This window comes from Myotis davidii, unplaced genomic scaffold (assembly GCF_000327345.1).
Source record: "Myotis davidii unplaced genomic scaffold, ASM32734v1 scaffold973, whole genome shotgun sequence".
Lineage (NCBI taxonomy): Eukaryota > Metazoa > Chordata > Mammalia > Chiroptera > Vespertilionidae > Myotis > Myotis davidii.
The window spans coordinates 374,939-380,761 of record NW_006284945.1 but is presented as its reverse complement, the minus strand read 5'-3'; positions in this window follow the sequence as shown (position 1 = coordinate 380,761).

Below are 5,823 nucleotides of genomic sequence, written 5' to 3'. Positions count from 1 at the left end.
GACCATTTAAAACAGGGGTCCTCAAACTACGGCCCATGGGCCACATGCAAATACAAATATTGTATTTGTCCCCGTTTTGTCTTTTTACTTCAAAATAAGATATGTGCAGTGTGCATAGGAATTTGTTCATAGTTGTTTTTTTTCCTAAACTATAGTCCGGCCCTCCAACGGTCTGAGGGACAGTGAACTGGCCTCCTGTTTAAAAAGTTTGAGGACCCCTGGTCTAACAGGCAGCTGAAGTGACTTCTGGCAGGTCTTGCTCTGCATGCATATGAGAGTGGTTGGTTTTCCTCCTTCTAACCTCTCCCTCTCTTCCTCCCACCCTTCTTCCCTCTCTTCCTCTTCCCTCCTTCCTTTTTCCCTTCCTTCCTTCCTTCCTTCCTTCCTTCCTTCCTTCCTTCCTTCCTTCCTTCCTTCCCCCGTCTTTTTGTTCTTTCCTTACCTTTTTATATATAGAATGTTCAAAAAAATGTATACACATCTTTTTCTGATAGCTCAATTGATGTTTCTTTCTTTTCTAATTTAACCCATTAGAATCAATAATTGTTCAAAGTGTGTATTCATTTTTTGGGACACCCTGTATAAAATACAGTAGGAGAATGAATAAAATCCAACATCATAAAAATATGTAAAATAAGACAAAATAAAAGTAAGATTATAAGAAGGAAAGGAGAATAAATATATTTTATATTACACTAAATACTTGCTCCAAGAGTAAGTCCCCGATTTGTCCCCAAACATTCTAACAGTGAAGACATGATTCTGTTACAATAGGTCAATTACTTAAGAAGAAACAATTATTCTTAGTACTGACACCAGATGCAAGCATTCTTCAGAGGTTCCTTATAATAAAAACACTTGCCCTTTTTAGGTTGTCTCGCCTGGAACAGGCTGAAAAGATGGTCTTTAGGAGTTTAATTAGTATTCACTGCTATGTAAGTCTTAGCCCAAGTCACAAGGTGGTGAAAGGCCCTCATAACCTCACATGAGCGTCAACTCCCTGCTGTCCAAAGGCCAAGTCACAGTTTACTCACTGTCTTGCCACGATGCCTCTGACGGGGGAAGGTTGGATCATGGTGGGAAGGGACCCACTGAGACCCACGTCTTTCTGGAGGCCTCCCTTATAGTTTGGACCAATACATATCAGAAGGATAGCAGGAGAGCATCTGGCATAATTTTGTAATTCAGGGGAGTTTATTCACTCGTTTGATATTTTTGATGCATCTTCTAATCTTTAGTAAAACAGAGAATGAGGAGTAAGTGAAATTTTCTAACAGCCAGTGCACTGATACACAAACACAGACACATAGAGAGAGAAATATCTTATTAATGTAATTGGCATTTTCTAGGTTTCCCTTCACATGCAGGTTGCCCAATTGTCCTCCAGGGGCGCTATGATCTTCTTAGCAATGATGAGAAATCTGCTTTTGTTATCAAAGTGTCCTTTACTAGTACGTTTTCATTTATACCCCCAAATAAATTTTTGTACTACTGAAAGACTCTGTGTATTGAACGTACACAGGGGAAGTGTGTGAGAACATATCTAAAATAAAGAAAGCACAGGAGAGGTGGAAGCGCATCATGTTGAGGCCTGAGTCCCGAGGATTAAGATCTTAACTGCCCTCTGCTACTCACCACCAAGTGAAAAGTCCTGGCTCTCAGCCTTAGAGGGTTTAGGCAGAAACTATCTTCAGCGTGGAAGGCACATGCTCACAGAATTGTGAAACCCCAGGATAAAATTGGAATTTTGAGCATCTTTCACATACCCTTGTCATAGTTTCTTAAATCAATTTTCTTCCTCTGAACTGCTCTGCTCACTCCTCACTTAAACTTCATAGGTATCTATTTTGGAGGGTAAGTCAATTTTTACATAATTATTCTCACTCCTCTTAGTTACATAAAATATTTGATGTCTTTTATATGTACCTCAATTCCCATTAAAAACAGTAGAGTCCTGACCGGTTTGGCTCAGTGGATAGAGCGTTGGCCTGCGAACTGAAGGGTCCCAGGTTCGATTCCAGTCAAGGCCATGTACCTTGGTTGCGGGCACATCCCCGGCGGGGGGTGTGCAGGAGGCAGCTGCTCGATGTTTCTCTCTCATCGATGTTTCTAACTCTCTATCCCTCTCCTTTCTTCTCTGTAAAAAATCAATAAAATATATATTTTAAAAAACAGTAGAGAATGTTTGTCAGTATAATGAGCTCTTTTAGGACAGGTGTATTTGTGACGGGGTCAGAGGTGGCCCAGGCCCACCCCAAACTTTGGGTCAAGGGGAAGAGATACTCTGAGACTCTGGCTGGGGAGCAGATGCTGAAAAGATGGGTGGCTGACTCAGCCTGTTTCTCCCAGTGCCTGCCAGGGAATTTAAGGGGCCCCCAGGCCCCAACTTCATTGTTTGTCCCCAAAACCTTGTGAGAAGGTGAAGACCCATCTCTGTTCTGTCCGTTTTGTTAAGGAAGGGGATGGGGATATCCAAAGTCTACTTGGCCTCTTCGGTTTGTAAATAAATTATGCCTTTGAGAAAAAAATTATCTAGGAATTTATAATTTTCTGAGAAGTCTAAAGTGAAAATGATTGGGTGCTAAATATTGATTTTTTGTCTTCTGGGGCAGTTACAAGTTTGTGGATGAGTTTTTTATTTGCAATATTAAAAACACAAAGTAAGCATTCCTCTTTTACAAAATAATACGGCATCCAACTTTTTGAAAATATCTCTAATTAGGTTGCTAGCGAAGTTCATTGGGGAAAATAAAGATCAGATGTGGATGTGGTCCCTATATTGCCACCCTCTGTAGGTGAGGCCACAATGATACTGCAGCTATTCAGAGTGGCAGTCCCTTCCGACCCGTCCCTTTTGCCCAGAATTAATGCCAGCTTGGTAGCATCATCGAAGCTAGAAGAAGAAATTATGCATTATTTCCCAAAGGGCATAAAATATCAAGTGAATCAGGATGCAAGGGGAAATGGGTTCACCTACTCAAGGTTTGTTTTCCAGTTTAGAAATCTCTAGATCTGTTGAAAGAGAGTTATGCAACTCTGGGGTGATGTGGTGGTTTGTAGTCATTTGTTACAGCAGCTTTAGGAAAATAATGCAAACAATAAATCATTGTCCCGGTCCTTACGGAAATTTACAATTTCCTACATGGGAGAGGAAATCTGAGGGCCTTAAGAGCTGTGCTAAGAAGAGCTTCAAGAGTTTACGAGGCAAGAGAGAGCTTATCTCCAGGAGCAGCAAAGGCCTCAAGTAGAGAGCAGTTTGTGAGTATCCAAAGAGTAGACTAAATTTGACAGGTAAACATGGGTGGTTAGGAACAGAAGGGTATTCCAAGTAGAGGGAATGCTGAGAAAAAAGGAGATTAAACTTAAGATGTTCAGAGGTTTTCAAATGGGTTAGCTTGGCTAGACTTAGACTATGGAATTGAGGTCTAGAAAAGCAGGCTTGTATTAGAATATTTTAACATATTTCTATGCCAGAGAAATTCTGAGCTGGTATCCAGTTCACTCAGCCTAGCACTGTTATTTTATATGTGGAAAAGAAAGTTAAAGGATTGATTTATTCTCCCCAAGATCAGACAGTTCAATGTGGAATACATGTAGGACTAAAATCCAGATCTTTTAGTAGTCAAGTCATCTTTGTAGTAAGTTTTGTCTTTCAAAGACTTCTTACTCTCTAGCCTAATTTTTAAAATATTACTACTAAATATCGATTAACTCACTTTGTGAGGTCCGGTTATTTATATGCAATGTTAACTATCTATCTGGTTATGGGTTAAAAACACACACAATAAATCTTCTCATAAGTCTTGTTAGTGGTGTTGCTGGACACCCTCCCAACACCCCCCTCTATCTTTCCTAACCTTCCATAGCCCCTCCGTTGGAAAGTATCTAAGCAAATAGCCATGACTCGGTGTACATTTTGTCATTTAAAACAAGTCTAGAAAAATTGCCATTTAAATGTGTTATTTCTAATATTATGTTACATTCTGAGTTTTTCAACATGGAAAATTAAAACTAGAAAAGTGACCTGTTATCTCACTACTTAACTTTTTTGACTTGTTTTTCAATGACATACAAATACATCACAATAAAATTCAAATACTATAGAAAAATAAACAGTAAAAATAGTAAGAAAGAATTCTCCTTAGTTTGCTCCTAGGCTTTTCTCCAAATATATACATCACCAACAAATTCTTGTCTGATTTTCTAGAAAACAAATTGTGTACAATTGTAGATGTTTTTCTTCATGTAACCCTATATACAATGTCCTGTGCCTTTCTTTTTAAATTTCATTTAAAATGTATCTGGAAGCTTTTTTGATATTGCATCTTGCAGAATTATTTTTATTGATTTCAGAGAGGAAGGGCGAGAGAGAGAGAGAGAGAGAGAAACATCAATGATGAGAATCCTTGATTGGCTGCCTCCTGCATACTCCCTGCCCCCTCCTGGAGATTTGTGAGTGTATTCACAGAGTAAATTCCCAGTAGTAGAATTACTAGGAATGATCATGCTATCCTCCAGTAAAGATCCTTTAATATTCCTTCACCCCATTGTAGTTTAGAATCAAATCCACTTCACCTGCTATTACATCATTTTGTCTTCCCCTCTGGAATGTGAGCTTCAAAAGCGCAGGACCCCTGTCTCCCTTCTTCTCCACTGAGTCCCAGGAGCTCAGAAGAACACAGGCTCCAGAAATACCTGGTGAATGACTGGTCAGAGGATAAGGGGGTTGAAAATGACCTGCCGAATATAGGCTGCCAAGATGCCTTCCAGATCATCGCCAGTTCTCACTGCCACCTACAGTGCCTGTTCTGTATACTCTCAACAGCACTTAGTACTATCAAGCATTTACCATTTTTGCAGGTGGCCACTTTGAAGGTTAAGAAATGGAGTGATATCTCCCACTTGGAAGTCATTTCTCTTTAGACATTATTAAGCACAAATCAGATATTTGTTTTTAGCATGGCCCCAAATCCATCTTTGGAAATAAATAGGCAATCAGACATTATTTGAATAAGAAACATGGTAAGTAAATGAGAATTTCTCAGACTAGTTTGAAATTGATGTGATGACTAGTAAGAATACACAATTTAAAAATCAAATCCTTTAAAAACAAAACTAGGACTTATCCTTGCAACAGATAGTAAACTGTTTGCTGGATTTTTACCCCCTTCTTTCGTCATAGTTCTTAAATCAATCTTTTATTCATTTTACAAATATTTATTGATTGCTCAGAAACTGTGAGAAAATCCTTGTCTCATCAGGCCACACCCACCTTGCAGCCCAATGGGCTGAGGCCTTTGGCCTGAGTTTTACCTTCACTGAGAATTGTACTGTAGAAGTCTCTAGTCTAGTACAACACTTGAAAATTCCATGCATGGAATCTTTGAGTGTCAACTTATAAATTAATTTGCTAATCCTCAACCAGTCTAGTCCTTTGATTGATATAATCTGGTAGTGGATTTTTAAAACTTCTTTAACTTCAAATTATACCTTCCTCTTTGACAGAACTGTTTCTCCTAGTCCCCACTTTACTATGGTTTCCAGACACTTGACTATGCATGAAATACCCCTTTTTTGGATTATCAAGGGAGGTGGGTAGCCACCCACAAGAGAAGGGGAATTTTCTTCCAGGTCCTAATGTCCACCTAATTTTTAAAGCATAGGTTCCTTATTGTTGTATTTTAAGCTTACAATTACATCCATGGATTATATTTCATTTTTTTCTAATTTGTGGGGAATGAATGGAGGAATGGACCGAGTGAAAAACACTTTTTGCTCTTGGAAAAAAAAGAGGGGTGTCTGCAGAAGCTGGAATAAAAAACT